The sequence below is a fragment of the Rhinolophus sinicus genome, linkage group LG10, assembly GCF_036562045.2.
Source record: "Rhinolophus sinicus isolate RSC01 linkage group LG10, ASM3656204v1, whole genome shotgun sequence".
NCBI lineage: Eukaryota > Metazoa > Chordata > Mammalia > Chiroptera > Rhinolophidae > Rhinolophus > Rhinolophus sinicus.
In genome coordinates this window covers 96,581,607-96,605,615 of record NC_133759.1, presented here as the reverse complement: position 1 = coordinate 96,605,615, position 24,009 = coordinate 96,581,607, and the positions used below count along the sequence as shown (strand labels likewise).

Genomic DNA, 24,009 nt, shown 5'->3' with positions numbered 1-24,009 from the left:
CACCTACTCCCTGCACATTTATGTAAATGGCTCCCAGAATCTTCTCTAAGAGACCATTGCCACCAGCCCAACATGTGGCCAGAGGATCATTTCTCTGGATAGAGGTACCTCGAGGTGGTTAGTTCACAGGTATCCGTGAGCTCCGACGGCTCACTCCCACTCTCATTTACTTTCTCCACCATCAAAAAAAGAAAAATCTTTGCAATCGCCTGACTGATATGTGGACTGGCTTCAACCACAATTTAAAAGTTAAGTAAACAATATAATCTCAATTTTTTTTAAAGAATGTGTATCTCTGGAAGCAAACAGAGCAAAATGAAATGTTAACCACCTTTGTTATCTCAGGATAATAGGCCTAGAATTAGGTCATTTAAATTTTCTTCTTAATATATGTCTGTACTTCCTAAGCCTTTAAGAATGAACAAGAACTGTTCTTTTTTTTTTTTTTTTTTTAATACATTGCTTAAAAAGGAGATCTCTGGGATGGTTAACAAATTGAAAGCTGTCGGTCACTTATTGCTAGGCACGAATGCATAGAGTGTGTCACCCAAGTGCAAGTTCAGATGGGGTGTGTAGAACATACGAGCGCCCCTCTGGGGTGGGGCTGTCTCACAGGGTAAGGAATAAGGAAGGCCGTGTTCCCCAAACAACCCACAGCGTTGCCAGCCATGCAGCGCTGCCCCTGTCCCTGCAGGTCCGTGGGAGAGAGTAAAGCCTGACACAGAGTTCAGCTCGGACACATGAGCGGTGACAAATATATGCAGTATTTCCAAACACTGTTTCAGTGGGGTCCTTGCCAGCCTAAGAACAAGGGACAGCCTATTTTTTAACTAAATCATGAAAGTGTTTGAAATGCAAACAGATGACAATTCAGAAATAGGCAGTCCCAAGAGAACACTGACTGGGGCAGATTGAGCCCTGACCAGACCTCATGGCTAAGGCTTGGACTTGGACAACCAACTGCGTGGCCTATTTTGTCACCGAGGTGATAAAAGGAAGTGAAATGACTTCAGGTCTCTTCCTCCCTCCCCCAAAATAGAAAAAGCTAGCAGACAGTGCCTAACCCCACCTCCAATTCAACAGGACTTCTTCTCCCAAAACTTGAAATCATTGGCTTACTTCCATTCATTCGCAACTAAACTGACAACAGTATCTGTTTGCTTTGGCTTCAAGCAAAGACTCGTCCCTTCCTCGGTCCAGGATTTCAAATACTCAGCAGTTTGGCTGATTGACAATGGGAGACTTTTTCTTTCCTAGGATAACTTCCTCTTGCAGAGTGTGCTTCAGAGACATATGGATGGATGGACTCTCCATCAAAAATCATGGGCCCAGATAATCCAGAAGCACATTTTCCTGCTAAATAGTAACATTTGAGCAACACTTCAGACAGACCTTTGTCATCACATCATCATATTAAACCCAAATAATCGAAAATTTAGAAATAAACTAAAGTCATAAAAGCAAGTTCTTTCAATGTCATCGTTGAATGGATTCACCAGAAGATGACAGGTTTCCCTCACTATCCAAAAGTAGAGAGTTTCTATGAAACCTTGCATAAGCAGAAATGGCGTAAATTCACTTTCATAAAAGCGAAGTGGTGTGATGTGAACTTCAGAAAAGTGGGGGATACCTGCATTTAATTAGGATTTTGTTTGATTTTGCCATTCATGAATTGTTTAGAGAACAGACATTATGAAAATGTTAACTTGTAGATTTCTGTTCCAAAAGTTACAATTTCATTGCCCTGTAGAACATTAACCAATTTTGTATCTCCTAGAAAATTCATTTCCACATTCATTTGACTTATTATATAAATATCTGTTCCTCAAATTTTCTTTTTGAACCAGCTCTACCTTCTCACTAAATCATTCATTAGTTAATGAGTTGAATAAAATCATTACACATTTATTGTCTTTTATATGAGTCGTGTCAGGGAGGTAAACTTTCCCTCTACCCTCTTAGTTCAGTACTTGGGGCCTGCAAATGAAACTTAAAAGGACTAGTTAGCAAGAGAAAAAATAGATTTTAATCATGTATGTATGGCAGTTCATAAAAAAGACAAGACTCAAAGGGGCTTACATACTATCTTTTTTTATATTATCTTAATGGGGAAAGGGAGAAGGGCACTTGTGGGAAACAAATGACTTCTTAGAAAGAGAGGGGAGAAAAGGCATTTTGTTTAGATGGGGAAATTAATCGTTTTTTGACAATGTCTGTTTTGATGTAGCGTCGTCTTCTGATCTCCAAGAAGATTAGAGTTGATCCCAGGTAGGGGATTTATGACATTTAAGTTCTTTTGAAAGGCACTGCTTTTAGGCAGATATGGGATTTCAGGATCTCAAAAGCCTTCAGCTCAAAATAATTTTTATGCAACAATAGCATGTTCTGGACCCCTTCATTTCTTCTTACGTTTTAATGTCTTTGAAACTTATTCCCCATTTTGCAGATGTAGAAATCTAAATCCCAAGGATACTGAAAGAGCCACACCTCATCAGGATCAGAGCTAAACCTTAAAGCCTGTTCTTAAAGTTCTTACCACATTGTCAAACTAAATTGCTGTGTGGCCTTGACCAAGTTGCTTTCCCTCTCTGGGCTGTTTCCTTAGGTGTAAATTGAGGCAGGTGCAAGAGATGATCTCTACAGTTCCTTCCAGATCTAGTAATCTCTGATAACGTTAATTACTTAGCAAAATGACAAAAACAGGCCGTACTGATCTTTAAGTCCCGTTCCCATTCCACCCCTATCTCTAACGATGCCACTTCCTGAGTGAGGCCTTTTGTCTCCAGGCAGAAGGCCCTAGTCCTGAGTTTTTTCTCTCCCCATCAATACTGACCTCTCCCATCCATCAGGGAACCTTTCCAATAGGAAATCTGTTCATGTTATAAGCTATATAGTAATCAATACTAAGGGTGAAAGCTATTCAGAGATTAAGGTCTCATGCACACACACACACACACACACACACACACACACACACACACTCTCCTTAAAATGGTATCTGAATTTACCTTCCACAAAAACATTAAGTATTTACTCAAGTGAGTGGTGGGGTCCCAGGAATGTGACAGGCAGGTGGGGTAGCTTTGTGAGAGCAGAGAATCTTAATACCCCTACATCAAATCTATTTGGAGGGCTGGTTTTTGGTCAGACCAGAGCTGTGTCCCAGCCAACACCAGTCCCCATGCCATGCCAGCTGTTAGATATTTTGAACATCATCCTTGCTTTTTTGGCTTGGTTCATAGAGTCACGTCTGTCTCCAAGTACATACAACAGTGACAAACATCTCTGCATCTGTTGCTAGTCATTCATCGTCTCCAACCCAAAATGTAACGTTTGTACTGAACACTGCTATGGATTAAGATGATTAGACTTGATTTCGTTATTCTTCATTAAATAGAAAACAGATGCTCATGTATTTTTCTTTTCACTTATTAGTCTGTCCTAATGTTTCCACACGGAATATTTCTTCAATGCTAGAATTTAAATAATGAAAACAACGAATGCAGAAACTCTATTAAGGATAAGGAATCTGCTACTATCCTGATCCCTTCAGTGATGCTTGTTTTTTCATGCTCTTTGTCCCTCCTGCCCGGCAATTAAAAGACAAGCATCTGTGCTGGGGGAGCATGTGCATGTTTTAGAGCAGAGGTGAACTGGTGAGACAGTGTTTGCAACTGCCAAGGCTGCAACAACATGGTATGTCCTGACTTGTGGGAGAATCATTTCAAGATCATATTTTACAAAGATAATAAGGAGTCTTCTTCTGGGTAGGCATCCGATCTCACAGGAATGTCCTGGTCTAGGCAAGACACAGCAGAAGTAGTTAAAGGTGCATGTGGGACAACGGTCCTCAACCCTGACTGCACGTTAGAATCTCCTGAGGAACTTTAAAAAAAATACCCATGCCCAGGCAGCATTCCGACCAAAAACTATCAGAATCTCTAGTAGTGAGGGCCAAGCATAGGAATAGAAAAGCTCTACAGGTGATTCCAGGGTACAGCCAGAAGTGGGAACCCCTAGTACAGAGGGGTGTGTACTGAAACTTTGCTCAGCAACTCACACCAATTTTTCATTGAATATTATTATGAATTTGTGGATTTGTTATGAATTTGTTGCCTAAGTAAAATAAAAACACAAATATGTTGACACTGTAATTAAGGAAAGTAGTGTTGAATAAAACATTATGTAACTTGGAAATACCCAAAAAAAAAAAGCTCAGAAAGCAAATATTAAACCTGATTTCTGTTATTTATCTTCTCTGTGCTTCAAACAATGAAATTTACATCATTTTTATGTAGCACTGGAGCTTTTTTTTTTTTTAACTTACGAAGAAACATTTCAGATATACAAAATAAGCTCTGCTTGCTCTGACTCCTGATCCTGAGCCACGCAGAGTGACAATGAAACTGGTTGCTTTGATTAAATGCAATGGTGGGACTGAAGATTAAGTGATTTTGAAGACTGGATGTCTTCATAACGTCCTACGAGGGCAGGAACAATCAAAGGGGAGTGAGACTTACTTTAATGCAGCATTACCTGGGTTTGTCTGTTTGCTTCATAGCACTCACTGAATCCCCTCTTTAAATATCTCCCAATACTGCGTGAGCTTCCCTTGGAAAAACCCACAGACATCCTAGTCTATGTTTTGAATCATATTTAAAAGGCCTCTCTGTTTCCATTAACAGAGAGGGGCTTCCACCAGAGCTTGGAGCAGATGAAGTGGGGCGGTTCCCCTCCATCAGCATCTCCTCCACCACCCCCCAACTCCCTCATCTTCTCCCCCTGGCAGGCACTCAACACAAAGGAAGATGAAGGCCCAGCCCCTGCTGGCAAATCTTTTCTGTCTTGTGGTTTAAAAAATACAAACACATAGACATTAGAAGGGAACAGATATTTCAGGGGAAGATGTTTGATGCCAAGTGAGTTGAATGAATTGTAAAGCCATGGGAATTTAAACCACAGAGAAATCATGACTAGCATTTAGAAAAGGCTTAGCAAAAGGAGATGGAGCATAAGTTAAGCCTTAAATAATGGTAAGAATTGGATGGACAGGAGGGAGGGTGTCCCAGGTAGGGGAAATAGTGAACAGAGGACCCAAAAAAGGAAAAAGACAAGATGTCTGGACGCAAGTGGGAAGGCTTATCTGAGCAGATATAGGCTGTTGACGAGAGATAGAAACTGAGGCCAGACACTTACATACCAGTCAGAAGAGCTTACACCTTACTCTCGCATTGCCTGCTGACACTAACAAAATATTTACAAACAGTGCTCGATGGCAGATGCCTTGTCTCCTCACCCTCAGAAACCCAGGGATGACAAATACCTTTTCTGATCCATACAGAATGCATCATTGGTAGAAGATTCAAGGAGAACTCTGTTGTGAAAGATTCTAAGGTCACACCTCAGCTCACCATGAGGGTTACAATTTATAATTGGCACCTGTCAAAGATAAAATGGGAGAATTGCAGTAAGAATAGCAGTGCAGATATTTTGTATTTGGCAACGGTGCTTTACCCAACAGGGATGGCTATCAGGATGAGAAATTCACTCATCCAGATTGCTTAATGGGGAAAGTACCATGGAGTAGGGAAGGTCTTACAATTTCTGCTAGTTAAGTGAACTACCAACCCTATCTATGCTTAAGACCAAGCCCCAAAGAATGTTCTGCCCCGGACTATAAGTGAGAACATTCAGGCTGACATTGGGCCTCAGCGATACAGAAAACAATAATTGATTAGTGATGTCTGCCATGGGCTCAGAAGTAAGAATAAATGCTATGCATGCTGCATACTTACTATACCTACATTTACCAAAAGGACCACACTAAAATAATTTCAGGCATCAGAACCAATTGACACAAGGAGTTAGGTATTCATGTTTGGTTTGGTTTGATTTAGTCTGGGGTTGGGGAAGATATAGTTTTCAAATTATATAACCTAGTTGGCCGATACTCCTTCTATGTATCTATGTAATTACTAAGATCTGCTCCAAATGGGTGTTGTTCCCTGGAATAAACTCAAAGCAGGAACACAGGGCCCACTCATAAGAGAGCTGAGGGATTTTAAAACCTTTAAGCATAGCAGTTGTGTTTATCTTAACCTGTTTCTTTCTTGAGACCTGCCCAGCACTTGAAAATTTGCAGCCCACACCTACAAATGATTCCTGCAGATCAGCCCTCACTGGCATCTTCTCATCCTGATTTTTGATCTTCCTGCTTTTAATTCTCTGTCCTTGTCGCCTTCCCTACCACGTTCTTAGGGACGACGGAGTTTGTTGTCAGAGAGAACAATTTCTTTTTCTTCTTTTTATTCTTCCTGTAAATGCAAACAAGAGACCAGCGTTAGGAGAACTTTCATATGTGCAAACACCTCAGTGTGTTTCACAGAAATCAATCTAACCAAAACCCATAAAATATAAATTTACCTGATACAAGCACAAGATAACTATAGAGATTTCTCCCCCTACCTCCGCATTACACAGTATCCATACAAATGACTCTGGAAACTGCACCAATAACTAGAGCCACCAGATAAATACCAAGGTCAAGAGAATTTGCAGGAAAAAAAAAAAAAAAGGAAATGAAATGCATCTTTAAAGAGGTCCCTTTGCATAGCAGAGGCCGCTCTGAAGCACATTCAAACAAAAGTAGGTGATTTAGGCAAGAAACTTTCCACCTTCCCTTTGTGATACTGCAGCTGAGAGTCACAGCCTCACCATCCCTTCCCGCAGGCCTTTCCTAATCTGCAGTCTAGGTGATGTGCTTCTGTTGTTGAGGTAGAAACGAGGATTGCATGAGACATGGGGGAAGGCAGAATGGAGGGGCCTAGCTGCTGAATATTCAATATCAAATGTTTACATTTTTCTAATTATAAAAGAATATTCTTCCTTAGTGGAGAAACTCTACAAAACACAAGAAAAAAAAATTAAAGTCACTCCTCATCCTTCTCCAACCACCAAGGACAGTCTCCCAAGACTTGCAAAAGAATCTCCTGGTGCCTACACAAAACAAAGATTGCTGGGCCTACTGCCACCTCTGCAGAACCCAGATTTCTGGGGATGGATGTGCCCCCATCTGCATTTTCTAAAGGCACCCCCAGCAAGTCTCATGAGGACTCCCTCTCTGACACATAGGAGTTTCTCAATAAATAAGTGTTCAATAAATAAATAAATTCTAAACTATCTTTTTTTCATTGCATAGATACATTTTTCTTCTTTCCTTCCTCGTTTTTTTTTTGTGGTTTTTTTTTCTGAAAAGCGCCTCAGTTTTCACTTGACAATAGATAAGGCACTTACCATGTGCTTATCACTGTCTTATGAGTTGTGCCAACATTATCTTACTTACAACAAACCGATAAAGTAATTATTATTTATAACCCCTCTTTTCCAATGAAAAACCCTAGATGCACAGAAGTCATGTAATGGGTCCAACATCACACAGCTAGAGAGTGTTAGAAGCAGGTTTCAACTCTGAGAGTATAAATCCAGAATCTTCACACTTCACATCTGCATCCATCTTGAACCTCTTCTCAGGTTTTCAATATTATTCTACTTTATTTTTAATGGTAACATGATATTCTACTATACAGATTCATCAGAATGTAAGAAATTATTGGACAGGTCCTCTCTATTTTTGCAATGCTGTACGAGTGGATGAAGAATCACCAGACAGACACATCTCTTCCCCTTGCCTCTGGGAAACCCCCCAGGTACTCCTCCCCAACACGTTTTGGGTTTTGTTTTGTGTATTCACTTTGATCTTAACCTCTGTACCTTTACATATGTTACACCCCCGGTAGTTCAGGATGTTTTCATTTCTATGCATTCCACAAATTCACTTCCTCATTGGTCCAGCCCTTGGTGATCCTGTTCCTCAGAAGATTCATGAAAGGCCTGTTAAGTGTCAACAGCAGCTTATCTACTGTGATTATCCACCTCTTCCTGATAAAGAAATCTCAGCTCAGCCAGGCTGAGTAACTTGCCCAAGGTCACATAGTATGTAAAAAGGCAGAGTCTGGATCTCAGAGTTGGAACTCTTAACTACCACCCTCCATGACTTCTCCTTTGCCAGAACTTGCCACCTGTGAGTGAATACCTGAGATTTGAATCAACCATTCCCAGGGCTGGCCAACCTAGCACCCTTACAGCCAAAAAAAGAGCTTACTTCTCCCTGTGCAGAGAAGGAAAGAAGGAAAGAACCTCTAGCCTCTGCCGGAGCACTCTGAATAACACCACTCCTCCAAACACTTTACCTCTGGTGTAACTGAAATCATTATCAATCCAGAGTGTTCTCAATGAACTCACAACCGACGACAGCCTGCAGACCGGCCAGGCTCCTAGGAGCAGCTGCTTCCTTGATCAGCTCTTCCTGGATCATATTTACTCGGATAAATTAGAAGTTAAAAGCAAAAGGAAATAAGATGGAATTTAATTATACTGGGAAAGACACAGCATAAAAGACATGCTGTTCGTCTCTCTGATAAGCAAAAGAGAATGGTCGCATTGGTACCAGGCATTGCCTGAGCTTCCAACTCTGTTCTGTTCCCTTCCCAGATGTCTGCCATGCATTGATTGCATGTAAGCTCCATGGGGGCAGGGACTGTGTCCCATCACTCACCATACTGGTATCTGTTAGGACTGATAAAGAGGTTAAGAGTAGCTTGAACCACTCTGCATTGATTGTTTTCTAATGAGAAAGCCAGAGGAAGACAGCCTCAGGTTGGTCTGACAGCTCCACCAAGTCAGCAGGACCCGGTGCGCCTGTATCTCTGCTCTGCCATCCACATGTTGGCTCCTCTTACCCAAGCTTAGGGCTCCAGGCTCTCAAGCTCCAGTGATCAACTTCCCACTCAAGGCAGGAAAACAGGAAAGGGGGAGGCACTACCAGGTCCCCTTTCATGTCTGCTCCTTTTATCACGATAGCAAATTCTTCCCCAGACTCAGCCGTCCTTCCTCTTACACCTTATCCAGTTTAGGGTGCCCACTAGATTGGGGGTGGAGGGTGGATGTTATCCTGATCAATTTAGAACAATCATTGAGTCATCACTGGAATCGGACAAACGCTTGCTCCCACCTCCCCCCCACCCACCCACCCTAAAACATGAAGTTCTATGAGGAAGGAAGCAAAGAGGGTTTGGCAAATATAACAATGTCTGTCACAACTGTATAGTCAGCACATAGCAAAGGGCTGGCACATAGCAAGTGCTCAGTGAAAGCATATTCAATGAATCAATGAGAACCTTTGTTCTGTGACTGAGGATGGAGAGAGGAGTGAGAAGCGTGCAGCAAAGTTTGAAGAGGAAGATAGCACAGGGTGGAAGGAATGGGTAACATCTGCTTCCCATCTATTCCTGGAATAGGTGATGGTTGGGGGAGTAAAGGCCCGAAACTGATGGGACCATATCTTTGAGAATCTTGGTGATATTTCGGACAAGGGATGATGGCCAGAGGCTCATGGCCCTGTTCACAGGAGCCCAGTGACAATGAGCATAAGGCTGGGAAGGGGTCCTCCTCTGGGCCACCACCTAAACCCAGCAAAGCTCTGCCCATGAGAAACTGGAAGCTTTGGGAGCACCCCAAGATACCCCAAAAAGGGCACTGGGGAGGCTTCAGCAGGTGGCTTCCCAGGCAGTGGACTAGATCAGGTGGGAGGAGAAAGGAGGGGTGGGCATGCCGACGCTGCAGCTGACAGACTGGCTCTGGGGACACTCGAGTGAGGCCTTGGCAATCCCAGAAATCACCAGGGAATACTTAGAGGGGGCGAATGCTGTCAGCCAGGCACGTGGGGCCTGGTGCCAACAGAATTTGTATTTCCAGGCTGGTGACATTTGGGTTGCACGTGGGCAAGACAGAGGTGGCTACAGGTTCCCATACAGAGGAAGTGGCCTACGTAGATTCTCAGAGCAGGTGACACCACCCGTGAGACGCCTACCCGGAAAGCCAAAGTTCTACTTCTCTGTTAGGCTTTGAGACCATGTACACAGAGCAGGAATGAGGAGAACCTTTGGCAGCCAGGATTCCCACTGATCTAGGCTGTGCAGAGAACAAGATTCACTACTCTCTCCCGGGTTCAGACGGCCCATGCTCCTCCCCTGGGCCTCAGTTCCCTCATTTATAAGATGAAGGGGTGACATAACATCTTTTATAAGATGAAGGGTTCAATACTGGGGTTCTAGTTTGTTAGTTCAAGAATCTAGAAACAGGAAAAAGGTTAAACCAATCAGAAGGACGGGGCTGAGTATATGTATGAATAAAGAGAAGCCCCGACCAAACAAGCAATAAGACGCAGTGGTTGAGAACTCAGACTCTGGACTCGGCCAGACCTGGGCTTAGGGTCGAGATCTGTCGCTTACTATATGATCTCATGTTTGGAAGCCTGAGATGAGTTTTCCTCGTCTATAAAATAGAAATAATAACAGCCATCTCTTGAAGGGGTGTTGAGAGTACATAAGATGCTCATGCTGCCGAGTAAAGTTCCAGGCACACACGAGGTGCTTAATACTATGCACTTTCAACCAACCAAAAAGATGAATCCTTAAGTGGCAGCCTTCCTTTAGGACTTCGGGAATCTCAGTAGCCTGGTGATGGTTTCCAAGCCTTGGTCCCAAAAGGACTATCCATTTTCTGACTACCAATTTTGGGTTCAAGGAGGGAACCAGAACCATCACACGTTCCTGAAAGGTGGATAACTCTGTGTCTGACGTTGGGAATTGCCAGGGTTAACTCGAGACTCCGGGAGGTGCGTGGAGGCTGTTCTGGGAAGGGCCCCCCCTTTTTCCCTTCATGGGCCTTGTTGGGTAGCCCTAATAAAAGGCTCTTCCCACTCACATTCAAGTATCTATTCATTAATGGGATGCAATTCACATTATGTGCTACTAATTACCCTAGTAAGGCAGTAAAAATTAATAAGGAACTGCAGTTTAATTGTTTGATAATGACAGGGAGTTCCAAAATGCCCTCCTGAGTAATAAAATTAACATTGAAACGAGTTCAGTCCAAGAACCTTCCCTTAAAGATAACTCTTCCCCATTGGCGTAGGAGTGTATCTGTTTGTTTTCGCTTCTGGTAGCCCCGAAATACCACAAATCGATACTGCAGTTTGAGACTCTGCCCAGTGTTCCAGGCCAGTGACTAGAGTATCTGCCAGGTGGGGTAGAGACGCTTCTCAGAAGCCAGTGCCTCTCCCTCGTGGGAGACGGGAGCTGGGGCCAAACACACGCCTACAAGATTTCAGAACTGAAAGGTTTGCTATAAGGCCATTCTTTAACATTTGAGCACATATCTCTAGTCCACGCTCCTCTCTGGGCTTTTCTTTAAGGGAATGTGGTGGTTTTAAAATATGCCTGTAACACGTGGAGTCTAATTTCCTTTACCTTGAACCTGGGGAGGATTTAATGATTCTCTTCTAACAAATAAAGTGTGGCAGAAGTGACCCTGGGGGGCTTCCAGAACTAGGTTCCAAAACGGCTTCTGCTTCCCCCTGGCTCTCTCTCTCTCTCTCTTTGGAGACACTTGCCCTTGGAATCCAGCCACCATGTTGTGAGGAAGCCCCAGCGCATGGAGAAAACACACTTGGGTGTCCCAGCCAACAGACCCATCTGGGCCCCCAGCCAACAACAGCCGTCAGCCACCAGACTGGTCAGTGAGTGAGGCTTTAGGTGATTCCAGCACCCAGCTTTCGGCCCGGCCCAGCTGAGGCCCGGACATGGGGAACAGACACAAGGCATATCCCCTGTGCTCTGAATTCCTGGCCCACAGGGACCATGAGAGATATTAAGTCATAATCATTATTTTAAGCTATGAAATTTGGGGATTAGCTGTTACCCGACAAGAGCTGACTCATACAGGAAAGCTTACGGACACTGGGCCTGCTGGTTCTTGAACACAAACCCTAAGGCCAACAAGGGCCCATCCACCCAGGACACAGGGAATTAACAGAGGAAGAGCTCAGCTGTGCCTGAGCACTGCCCCAGCCACCCGCCTTCCCACACACTGATCACCCCGCACAGCGACGTGCCCCAAAAGAAGCTCTTCAGCCCTGAGCAATTTTAAGGTCGAAGGGTTTTCTTATAACTCGGAGATGAGACTGAGCACAGTTTATTCACCTGGGATGATTGCTTTCCCTAAAGAGATAAGGATTGGCATTGATAATCCTGTGAAATTGGCCTCTCAGAGAGTCCCATCGTGTTGTGGCTCATTTCACACGTGCTTGAGAGAGAAAAACCCAACAGAGAGGAAATAGCTGTGTTCTGGGACAGGTCGTGCCCACTCTTCCTCACTCAGCCCCAACTCCACAACGCACATCCACTGCCTCTCACAGCAGCGCTGCTGTCCTCCCAGGCAGGCCAGCTGTCTTTCGTTCATTCATTCACTAATCCAGTCATTCAACAGGCACTCAGTGATTACTGCATCAGAGGAAACAGACATCCAACAACTGATCGTACAAATAAAGAATTCCACTTGTCCTAAGCACCAGGAAGGAGAAACACAGGGTCTTCTGGGGAGCCAGGGATATTTAAGGTGAGACCTGAAAAATTAGAAAAGTAGTGAGGCAGACAGGGGTGGGGTAGGAGGCATAGGGAAAGCATCCCAAACAGAAGGCTGCATAATAGGAACAAAGTGTGTGGTATCTGGGGATCTAAAGAAAGACAGGTAAGGATGCGGAGAGTGAAGAAAGCAAGACAGAATGCCTCAGAAGAGTCCAAGGAGAGCGAGAGCAACCGGATCGTGTGGGGCCACATGAAAAGATTTTCTCTGTATCCTCAGAAATTTGACCCTGTCTCTCTCCTGCTGTAAACTTTTGTAGTTAACTACAAAAGTTTACAGCAGGAGAGAGACAGGGTCAAATTTCATCTGTCAAATCATCCAGTCTCCAAACCCTATCATTTCCCATCTGTGTGTACACCTCCATATAACCCAGATCACATTGTATTATAGCTAGTTGCTTACGTATCTGTCTCTCCCCCACCAGGCTGATGGCTTCTTGAGAGCACAGACCAGGTCTTAACCATATTTGTAACTCCATCAGGCTCCCAACTGCTCTTGGGATCACGTGCAAACTCCTTTTGCAACCTTCAAGACCTTGTGCCATCTGTCCCTTGGCCACCTCTCCAGAATCATCTCCAGTTGTCTCCTTTGCTCTCCTGCCATCCATCATGGTCCAGCCACACAGGCAGACACATCACTTCCTTGGGAGTCTTCCAAGATGCCCTGGCTAGGACAGCACAACTGCTAAGTATTCTCAGAGCAACAGTGCTTCCCGACAGAGAAACTACCAGGATGTTTGTCACTATCTTTACACGTTATTGACTTGTAAATTGTGTGTATCGCATTTGGGAAACCTGAAACCACTGGCCCTTCGTTGCTTCGATTCTTTCTTCTTTCAAATTCTCCATTCCTATGGCTCCCCTGCTTTTTTTCCAAGTTGTCACAAGGGCTCATTCACAGTGGATTGTGTTTTACTTTTCACAACCCTCTTTGTCAAAACAGTGAAAGTTGTCTTTCCTCCCATGTCCAATCTTTTCCCAAGCAAGATTAAAACCCCTCAGCCCTTCTCAGCCTTCTCATTGAGAGGCCAGAGAAGCAGTCACGAGGGGGAGAGAATTGATTTGTTATCTGTGGACTTTAGAACTGAAACCCACTCAAGAGAAAGACAACTTCCACTCGGAACCTTTTATCTCTGCTTTGCCTGTAAAGTTCCCTTTGAAATGTTTTTGCAACTCCTTGGTCCCTGCAAGCCACACAACCACAAGCTGTTAAAGCTAGAATGGGCCTTAAAGAGCACCTGGCTTATCCGAAGCCCTCTTTTGACAAGGGAGGGGTGTGCCGGGGACAATGAGATTTGTCTGAGGAGCCAGAAGACTGGGGCCCTCTCACTAACCAGCTGCATGACCTTAGAAGAGCAAATTCATCCATCTGAGACTGTTTGCACAGAAAATAGATAAGAGCCCTTAAACGGAGTGATTGTGACCTACTCACAGAGCTAGTTGAGAATTAAATTAGATGATCTGAATAAAAGTGCTTAGAAAACCAGAGCACTATATGAAAGTTGGAATTTTAACTGTCCCTCTCAAAGCATCACCATAACTAGAAGCCAGTGTCAGAGGAGAAGCACTGCGAGTAGAAAGAGGGCAGTGGACAATCCAATGTGCCCTTTGACAAAGACCTTTTTGACTACTTGGGGGCTGGAAAGAAAAGAATTAGGGGGTTTTAGCCTATTTGTAGCCCAAGCAAGAGATGAATGTAGCTTGAACAACAATGGTAGTGGTGAAAGGAAAAAGTGGACAGATTCAAAAATATTTTTGAAGTAAAATCATCAGGGCTGGATGATGGCTTGGATATGGGGAGCGAGAGGGAGGGGACATGCTCAGGGTGACATTTCTGGCTTATTTAACTAGATGGTGCTGTTGTTCAAGCAGATAAGAAACAAGAGAAGAGATCCAGGTTGGTGGGGCACCGATGGGAGATCACAGGCTCAGTTTCAAACATGGTGAGTTTGAGGTGCCTTTGAGACACCCAAGGGAAGACGTCAAACAAGCCATCGAGGTCAGGGGAACATGTATGGCTCAGCATATAAAATGTTAAGTGAATCCATATAGGGGGGAATCAAAGTAATTGTCTAGGATGAGATCACCTAGGGAGAAAATATAGGGTGGGAGGAGAAGGGGACCTAGAATGAGTCTCGAGAAACCATACTATTTCATGGCAGAGGAGGACAAACCTCAAGAGAAACTAAGGAGAGACTAGAGGGACGGAAGGAAAAGCAAAACAGTGTTTTTAGCTGAGGGAAGAGCATAATTCAAGAAGGGCTGATAAGCATTCACTTCAGATTAAGCCTGATAAAAATCCATCAGATTAGTAATGTAGGTCATCAGTGCCCTTTCATGATGGAGATCAAACTCTAGGCCCCTTTCAAATACAGGTTCTTTCCTGTTCCCTGCCTCTGTTACTATCCATGGTTCATAATGGACCTCGAATCTCTGGGAAAACCAATCATCTTTGGCGTCCTGAACACTATGGCTGTTTCCACATGACAGTTTGGGGCTTCAGTTAAGCCTGTAATTTTCTGGAGGCCCTGCTCCACCCTACGTACTAAGAAATCCCAAAACTGAGACGGGTTTCCTCCAGATCACAGATGGCTAACATGCAGCGTGCTTACTATCACCCACCAAACCTGGGTCCACATCAGACATCACTAATCGATGAGAAGTCCCCACCTCAAAACATGGGCCTCTGCAGATCACTATCTCCACATGCTGTATTCCAGGATGGCTATACAGCCCAGAACCCCAGATCCCCCACCTGCCTCATTTCCCCCCACTGCCCATCCTCCCCTAAGGCAGGTAAGACGAAGGAGGAGACAGAATGAGGCACATTCCAGGCCACACCACATCTCCTGTCGCTGGTGCCATGTCCCTAGTTGGCTGGCTGCAGTCGGCCTTCCGCCAGGCTGTTGCATCTGTTCCCAATATTGATGTGATTCACAGTGATTTGCTTTGGAAATCAAAGCCTGAGGATTGTCGGCTTTATCTGAAAAGCAGGCCCTGCTCCACTGCAGAAGGGGAAATGAATCCGCTCACAGCAGAGCTGTGTTTGTTGGGCACGAGGTCCTGTGCAGCATGGACACTGCGCGTGCCTCCTCACCAGTCTGATTTGGGAGGATAACAAGCTAAACAAAGGAGCAGACGATCATGGAGGCTTGTGTGCAGACTGTACCGTTTATATTTAGCCGTCCTGTGATGGGGGGCAGGCTGTGTGATGATTGCCCTTGGGAAATTCAATCCTGGGGGATGCAGAGTGGGGGCAGACCTGGGAGAGGGCACAGAGGGCTTCGACATGCCGCTTTGGGGACACAGGCCATCAGCTGGGGACAGTCCTTTGAACACTTAACTTGTAGAAATATGGAAGAGAACATAAAAATGGGTAAGGGGACATTTTTCTTAATAATCTGTAAATATCCAAGCATAGGAGTGTGTAGTCCCTTCCTCATCTCTTCATGGCCACTCTGACAGCAGCTGGGGACTCAGAAAACCTGAATTCTGGTCCTAGTCCGCCATCAGGTAGAAGCCATTTCCCTGCACTGTGGCATGAAAGCACCAGAGAGGATGATCCCCAAAATGCTGTGATTCTACCTGTGACAAGTTAAACCCAGGTGACCTGCAGGATGGGGGGGGGGGGGTGGAGCGCGGCTGCTGGTTAAAACCATGGAGCAGTCAGAATGGAATATTCTGCAATCCTTAAAAATTGTGATGCTGATGCCGCCCACCCAAAAAAAAAAATGATCTTAAATTAAAATGTGTCTCAAAATTAAAATAATTTTTAGGAGAAAAAAGGGCGGTGCTAATCTATATTGGTTGAGACCGAAGGTATTTATAATATTTTCAGAGTGAGAATAGTATAAGTGAGCAGGATGCAGACATTTATTGTGAATCAGGCGGCAGTGACATGGGAAGGAGCATCAAAGGCAGAAGTGCCTCCCAGAAGGCTGTCGAGAGGATGGAGAACCCAAGCGGAGCAGAGCCTCTGCTGACCCCTCCCACTCTGTATTTTGGGACTCAGTTGTCTGGGAATGTGCATCCGAGAAACTGAGACTGCCAGAGAAAGAGGTTTTTAGACAGGGTTTTTGTGGTTGCTTGTTTGGGTTTGTTTCAGGGTTTTTGGTCTCAGGGATGTTTCACGCAGAGTACATGGAGGGAGAGCCCCACCCACCATCTCCCCCCTGCCTGAGGCAGCAGGGGGAGTGGAGAGAGAAACATGGATCCTTAGGGACCCAGTCCCATGGGGGCCCCTCTTAGAAGAAGACTGGCCATAAATCTTCTAATTCTAGAAAGACAAGGGAGAAAGGGGTCTTAGAGATCATGCTCATTCCCAGGGGAGCCCTGCTCCATGCTATTCTCCAGCTGGCAGCCTCATGAGCTAGTTCAATAAGGCTCCAGATTCCAGGATAATGGAGGGTTTACAGAGTTTCAGGGAGAGATTTGCTTCTCGCATATATCGACCCCATCAGTCTCCCGTATCAGATCCGAATGTCTCATCCCATCAGAGGCAAAGAGGATTCTGACTGTCATGGTGGAATTTGAAAGAGCCAAGAGTATCTCTTCTCACCACTTGCCTAAACCACCCATAGCTCTTCATTCCTTTGTGTTGAATATATTCATCTGCTAAAATGAAAGGAGGTATGAGTCAGGAAAACAAAACTCCCTCATATGAAAGAGCCCCCAAAAATAGAAATCACACTAGTAGGTATCAAAGGAGACCGTTCTCCAGTCTCAACTATCTTCACTACTTGGATTCTTAGAATCAGAAGGGACTTTTCGCATCTTTCATCCTTTTGAAAAGGCCCAGAGGGGTTACAGCTCTTGAGCAAGGTCACATAGCAAGCTGGGAACCAGGATGGGGCACTCTGTCTCCTATGTACATTTTAAAGGATTCTTAAAGGTTAAATTCTAATCCAGGACCCCATTCCTTTGTTTTACAGGAAATAGGAGCCTCCCCCACCAAAATCCCCGCCCCCCACCCTTTTTTTCAAAACCCCTTTTACAAGTTCTCTTCTGGCACCAGCATCTGTAGCCATCAGCAGTGTGCAGAACGAAATCATCACTGTTAGTACACCTGGTGTATCCGAATTGAGATACACAGAGCGTGGGCTTGGGAATTTGACTTGTCCCACACTTCAGCACAAACCCTGACGGACTGTCATCTGCGTGCTACCTGCGGGCTTCATTTGCCTTCTTCCCGGGCCCTAGTCCTTTGCCTTGGTGCTCCTGCCCCCTAGTGGCAGAAAACTTTACTGCATCCATCCATCTGCAGACAAAAATGAAAGAGAAATGGAGAGAGAAGAGACTCCTGAGGGAGGGAGGAATAGAGAGGCAAACTGCATCCTTCTCTAGAAAGGCAGGCTGGTTATGATGGGAAATTTTTTAACCTCACACACAAAAATGCGACCACCTAGACATTAGCCCGCACTAGATTTGAACCTGCAGAGAGGTGAGGCTAGAGCCCCAAGGATCCTGGGTTGAAAATAAATTCTGTAACTGGCTCAGGGACTTGGAGGACTGATAGGGCTCCAAGAATCTGACGGGGCCAGGAACAGAAGAATCTAAAACAGCCAAAGAGGAGAACATTGGCATATGGTGCCCCAACAAACACTGGCACCAATGAATTCAAAGTCCTGCCCCCTCACTTAGCACAGGCTGTGCCCAATGTCCCCACCCTTTCCTCCGCTAACTCCTGCTCCTTCTGCTCAGAGCTTACCTCACCTCAGCAGACAAGATGGGCCCTCATCATTTGCTCTCATGATCCCGTCATAAGACTTGCACAGTCCCTAATTCTACGTTTCTCTGGTCGTTTTCATGCCCACGATAAAGTGTAAGTTCCACGAGAACAAGGCACTGAGGCTGCCTCGCTGACTCCTGAATCTGTGTCCCTAATACAGTTATAACTGAGGGCACATAAGAGGTCTTCAATTAATCCTTTTCAATGGAATGAATAAAATAAGCAGTGTTGGCTGAATGACTGAATCACATCTGTTTAGAGAATTAGAAAAACAAATCTCATCTCAAGGGAGAGACAGCAGGTAAACTGCCTCTTGGGGCTTCAGGGCTATGAAGCACTGACTGTGTGATCAGTGCATTTTTGGCTGTGTCTTGCCATCCCTCCTAGCCTGTAAAAGGCACAAAAATCTTCAAGGGAGACCTCCCTTGAATATCACTCCAAATGCGCACCAGGGCCGTTGGGGTGGAACAGCTGGGTGGGTGTCTTTACCATAATCACACTTTTTGACAGTCAGCTTCCAGAGGAAAATCTGCCTGAGGGCAAGGAGAAGCAGGTTGTCAGGCTGTGAGGACATCAGGAGACCTGACTTTTGGGGCTGTCTCTCTGTGTGGCCTTGGGTGGTGCCTCCCTGCACGAACTCTCCTTTGTCCCGTTTGTAAAATAAGATTTGGATTATGTACCATCCAAGTCACTTGTTTTCAGGGCCAGCTTAAACAGCCTGAAGGGAAAAAAGGGAGTGTATAATATATATATATATATATATATATATATATATATATATATATATATGAAGAAAGAGAGAGAGATGCATAGATAGAGGTAGACATACAGATAGGTAAATAGATGTATAGATATAGATATGAAACTGAAAAGCCATGGATTCATGATTAACTCAATCCTGGATAGTACGCAGTGTCATCCGAGCCTGGTTTCTCTTCTCCATCCTTCAGCTCTGCTTCCTACTGTGTCGGTCCCCTTGCAGGTTCCTTGTGTATAGCAGCTCCAAGCTTTCATCCCCACAGCAGAAAAATAGAGGGGCTTTCTCTCAGCAGGATCAGACAAAATTCCCAGGACTGCCCTACTGGTACCTTTGGGCCCCAAGCTCATCCATGAGCCAGTCGCTGGGGTCAAGGAAAATTCTGGGATCTACCTAACTCACATGGATCGACACGATGAGAGGCCAAGCACCCCAGAGAGCAATCAAGAAAGCATTTTCAGAATGTGGGGGGAAACAAAAATGGCACTGGAGAGTAAGCGACCTTGAAGGACTCTCCCAGCTTGGAATACTCTGAGGTTACTCTGATATGATGCCTGGAAAATGGAAGGGAGAATAAAGCCATGGACACGCTTTAGAGTTAGCCCAACCCCAAACCCATTCAAAAAGCCCAAATGCCAGGTAAGACCCCTCACCCATTCTGAAGATAGAGAAGGGGTGACGTTGGAAGCTCTAGAAAGCCAGCAGTGACATTGACACTCCAGAAGCCAAAGGGCATAAAATGAATGGTGTTTTGATAATGCCACTAAAATGGAACATTTCTATTTCCCAAAAAGATGGACGCTGTCAGTAAGATTCATGAAAAAAATCTTATTAAACTTTCCCTTTCACTGCTTCTTTGTATCTCTGGTTGAAATGGAGCAGGATGCAGGTTGCCATGGTGACAGCTGAATTTTAAATAACAGGGCTCAGGAGCTCTGGCTGCTGGCTATACCCGCCCCAGGCAGGAAACTGTGGGGGGAAGGAGAGACACAAAGTGAGAAAGGGAAGAAAACTGCTGGGCTCATCCCAGGACACTGTAACTTCACCAACTTGTTTTCCTTGCTCTGAGGATAAAATCCGCAGACTCTGGCTTCTTCATAGAATAAGAGAACGTGGAGCCCAAATGCATAAGGACAGGACCTTGGAAGTCGCTTTGTCCACCCCTACCTGATTCTCTCTTGTGATGGATGGGTGGATTTCTCCTACACTTACACTCCTTCCCACTAACAATGGGCCCAGTCCACCCAAGTTCTACATGGGCTACTGGAAACCTGGCCCTAAAAGAAATGTTCAAAAACCTAGAGACCCTGAGAGCAAGAGCCCACAGGACTTTTAAGTGAAAGAGGAATTTGAGGTTAAGAGCACAGTAGCTATCTATTCAAACAGCCTTGCCACAAATTCCAGTTCTGCTCTTCTCTCTAGAACCATCTAAGAATGAAATGGAGAGATTCAGGAAGTGGTGAGTTCCCCATGACTGGACATACTTGAGCCAGCATAGGCCCGCGAGGAGCTGACTGAGGAATGTTTTTAAATAGTTCCCGGTATCAGAGAGGCAGGCCCCTGCTGAGGGAGGCTCAGAGAGGCAACACACCAAGGCCTTCATCCAGAACCCTCCTAAACTCCAGGCAAGGAAAAGGGGAAGCTGGAGGCTGCGGCTGGCGAGAACCAGCAACCAGAAAGCATGGAAGTCTGCCCTGATACCTAAACGCTTGTGGAAACTGGCTTTGGCAGGGGGTGGCATCGTCTCAGCAGCCTTTCCCTACTGGCCCCAGTAGACCCCAGAAAGGACCTGCATTCTCAGCTGGCCCCATCCCTTGGCTCCTGACCAAAATGGCAGGTAGCCAAGGCCATTCTGCATTTGTCAGAGAATGGCTTCTAGAAGTTAAAACTAATAGTAATAATAATAATAATAAAATAAACACGACGATTGTTCCTCTAAGTTGGGAAAAGGGCAGGGTTACTAAAGTTGAATGAGTCTGACATTTCCCCCAGAAGCTGGGTGAGCAGAGGCCCCAGGAGAAAGAGGTAGAGCCAAGGAGATGGCGACCCTGGGTCTGTGACCTGAGCCTCCATCATCTGTATCCCACCCCTGTCCTGTGCCCTAGGCCTGACCATCTAGCAGCTGGTGGCCCAGGGTTCCCCATCAGCATTGCCCAGGCAGACAGGGATGAGCAGGGAGAATGGTAGCACCTTAAGAAAGAGATAAAAGCCAGACTCAGAGTGAGGGGAAGTGGGCCAGCATTCATACCACCATGTCACCTTCCTGTGCCTTCCTCAAAAGCCTGAAAAGTCAAGAACACCAGGGCCCCCAGCCCAGAGGGAGACAAAAGGTGGCCACCCAGCCCTGTCAGTCATTGGTGCCACCTATGACCTACTGGCCTCTCTCCCAGGGCAAGCTTAGATCCCAAACCACCACTTCTGTCCGCATAGTCAGCCCTGCCCGCCGTCCACATACGTACACACACACACACACACACACACACACACACACACACAGGCCTGGAGCAGGGGGCAGGAGCAGCACGGGGCCTGCAAAGCAGTGCCCAGGCATCTCCATACACTAGGCTTGTACACACATGAAACAGCTCCTGAAGGAGGCCCAGAATCTAGAAAGGGACCGGGAGACCAGGTTAAGGAGACAGGAAAAATTATTTCTCACCACACGGCTTTTTTGGTAGAATTTTTTTCACATGCATATAGTGCTTTTTCAAAAAATAAATTCTTTGTCTCTTTCCAGAACTCACATACTGAATCTGTCCTTTGTTCTTGGCCACTTGAAGTCAGGAAAAGTCCTAACTCCATTCCACCACAAATACAGAAGCAGCGTGATGCGGGTCTGGGTCTTAACCGTCCTCGGACTCAGTTCCTGGAACTGTAAAATGGGGTTGATAAAATCTACCCCACCGTTCTCATAGGCACCTTAGCAGTTTGATGAGATACAATGATAATAGTTAAATATATTGAGTGCTTACCATGGCCTGGGCACAGTACTATTATCTCAGTCCTAAAACAATCCTATAAGATAGCAACTAGCATGAGCCTCATTGTAAGAGACAATAAATAAATAAATAGATAAATAGATAGATAGATAAATAAATAAATAAATAAATAAATAAGGCAGAGAGAATTAACTTGCTCAAGGTCACACAATTACATACCTGGCCTTCTGACTCCACAGCCAACACTCTTACCTACTAACCCCAATATGTCGGTTTGACATTAGTGTTCATTATTCTAGATGCAGTTTCCTGCCCCAAGAGGCTTGGGTGAGTGATCAAATTGCCTCCACCTGTTTGACCCCATATTGGAATCTCTGACTTGGCGTGAGACAGTTTAATGACAGGCTAGAATCCAGAGATAGGGATACAAGCAAATCCCACAGTGGGATCCTGGTCCTGGATGTTAGGATTTGTTTCGAGACCAGGATGGTATTAATAGATCTGCTTCAAACAGCGAGAAGCCCCACTTGAGGCTCCTATACACACAACTAGCTTGTTACCACCCCTAGCCCCACTGTCACCATGGCAACAAGGGACCTGGGATGCCAGTCCTCAATCATTGTTCCTGATTTACAGAGCCTTCCTAATTCACACTTCCCCTTTCAGGCTGTCCTCTCTCTCCGTGGACTTCACAACCCTCTACAATACCCACCAACCGGGACAAGCAGTTCCTTATCCACCAGGCCCAAACCCTTCTCAAACCACTCTTAACTGTTTGCAAAGTCTCCCTGCTCTTGCCCTGAAATCTGTCTCCCCAGTTTTGTCTAGCTCTCGTTCTACTGTCGCTCTCAGGGTCTCTGGGTCTTCTCTACACCAGTGGCTCTCAGACGTTAGCATGCAGCAGATGTGGGGAGCTTGCTACACCACCAGTGCCGGGCCCCACCCCCACAGTTTCAGATTTAGTCGGTCGGGGGTGGGCCCAGAAATGTACACCTTTAAGTGGTCACTGCCACTGCTGCTGCTTGGAGATCATACTTGAGAACCTCAGCTTTAGATAAACCCTCCTCATTTCTTTGAAAACGCCTTCTGTGGGACAGTTACCAGGCTTCTTTACCTTCCTCGTCTCTCTCCTTGGGACGTGCTCGGGTTTGCCAATAGGGCTCCCAGAACTAGACAAGGAACCTTAAGTAGATGTGTTAGGTTACAAGGAACAAAGAGACCCTAGGGCTACCTCAAGTAATGGGCGGTGTTTGTTGTGGACGTAAGAAAAAGAAGACCTTCAATCATGACCTTCAATCATGACCGGACTTCAATCTGACTGGACCCAGGGCTGCTGAGGCCTCTTGAGAAGAGTAGAAATGACAATGAGACTGAATCTCTGCCCAGAGGACAAGAGATGGTCAGTCCCTTAGCAGCAGTGTGACACTTACCTCAGCATTCTCTGCCTCTTCTCCCGCTATTTCCGCTGCCACCACCAATTCCTTATTCCCTCTCCCCTTGTTGATTTTCTTTACCTCATAGCTTCTTGCTTCCTCATTCTTGGTTCTGTTTTCTTATGTTCCTTATGCTTCCTCTTATCCTCTCCAGTAGCATGGCCTCTCTCCATGAACATTTCAGCTTCTGGGCCTGCCACCAACTACCTGATTTGCTCTTTTTTTTTCCAGTTTATATTCCCAAAAGAGAGAATCAGAGTAAGCAAGTTTGTTCCCGTTTGGATAAGTCTCTTCAAAGCAGCCTGCAGATTGGCAGCGCTTGGGTCCGTATCCAGTCTGTGGTAACTGGTAAAAGGTTGAACCACACAATAGAAGCATGGGCTGCTCCCTTAGAAGGAGGTCATAGGCAGAGCCTGAAGACCACTGGCTGCTTAGAGGTCTCAGCTTGCATGCCAATTCCATTCAAAAACACTTTGGCTGTGTGAGGGTTCAGAACGAGTCACCCCAAGATGTGCCTCTGTGGTACGCAGGCTATTTCAAGCTAAAGGCAACTTCAGCCACCGGCTCAAGTGTAACTTCTGCTCCTCCCTTTTACAACCTAGAAGAACTT

General features: G+C 45.4%; 1 long non-coding RNA gene across 1 annotated transcript in view; it reads right to left on the bottom strand.

The window, feature by feature from the left end:
• The window catches only part of LOC141567302 (uncharacterized), a 52,705-nt gene that overhangs the window by 5,796 nt on the left and 22,900 nt on the right, over positions 1–24,009 (bottom strand). The window contains exons 2-3 of the long non-coding RNA XR_012489864.1: positions 6,154–6,314; positions 5,324–5,439 (exon numbers count right to left, since the gene is read on the bottom strand). This is a non-coding gene — a long non-coding RNA (uncharacterized LOC141567302). The remainder of the gene's footprint in view (positions 1–5,323; positions 5,440–6,153; positions 6,315–24,009) is intronic.